Consider the following 928-nt stretch of genomic DNA (forward strand, 5'->3'; position numbering starts at 1 on the left):
GGGTGGTTTGGAGGGGTGACGGGCGAAGCTGTTTTCTGACGGGGGGAGGGTTTATACAGCTGAAGGCTCTAATCAAAACAGGGGACCCGAAATGCGAAATGATAAGGTTGAGAAAGGCTGTTATAGATTATGCCTAACTGAAAACGATCACAGCCACATCATCCAAAGACAGGGTGAAACCGGGCTTAGCTGCTAGTATATATATATATATATACTAGACTACCTGTGACCCGTTGGGTCACTGGGGAAGTCTGAGTTTACCAGCAATAAAGTTTTGTTTTGTAGGTCTTTTTTCTTTTCCATGTTATTTTGCATGCTTTCAATGAATGACATCAAAATCGCGTGTAAATGACTCCTCTCCTCAGAAAAGGATAGATTTGGCTGCTATTTCTTGCATATTCTGCTACCACGTAACAGTCATTTTGGATCCTTTATCGCAAATAACTGTTACTTGGTAGCAAGGTGTGCTAGAAATAGCAGCCAAATCTTTAGAGGTGAGACATGGAATGTACTCGAAAGAACCTATCGAAAAAACTATTTCACACCAAGGTTCCGTATGGGTCTTCTATGAAATATTTACCGTATTTTTGAAGTCATTCAACGAATGTGACATCAAAATCACGTGTAAACAGCTCCTTTCCCCAGAAAGGGTAAGATTTGACTGTTATTTCTTGCACGCTCTGCGACCATGTAACAGGTATTTTGAGTCCTTTATCGCAAATAGCTGTCACATGGTGGCAGGGCATGCTAGAAATAGCAGCCAAATCTTTGGAGGTGAGGTGTTGAATGCACTCGAAAGAAACCTATGGTTTCACACCAAGGTTAGGAACGGGACTTTTACAAAATATTTACCATATTTTTAAAGTCATTTTCAATTAAAATATTTTGCCTGTCATGATGTGTCTAACGGAAAGGTTAGATTTTCTTC

At 40.2% G+C, this 928-nt stretch overlaps 1 protein-coding gene across 1 annotated transcript in view; it reads right to left on the minus strand.

The window, feature by feature from the left end:
- LOC106879675 (golgin subfamily A member 5) overlaps window positions 1-928 on the minus strand; it is a 34,433-nt gene that overhangs the window by 25,276 nt on the left and 8,229 nt on the right. The window lies entirely within an intron of this gene.

Source organism: Octopus bimaculoides, chromosome 11 (genome assembly GCF_001194135.2).
Source record: "Octopus bimaculoides isolate UCB-OBI-ISO-001 chromosome 11, ASM119413v2, whole genome shotgun sequence".
Lineage (NCBI taxonomy): Eukaryota > Metazoa > Mollusca > Cephalopoda > Octopoda > Octopodidae > Octopus > Octopus bimaculoides.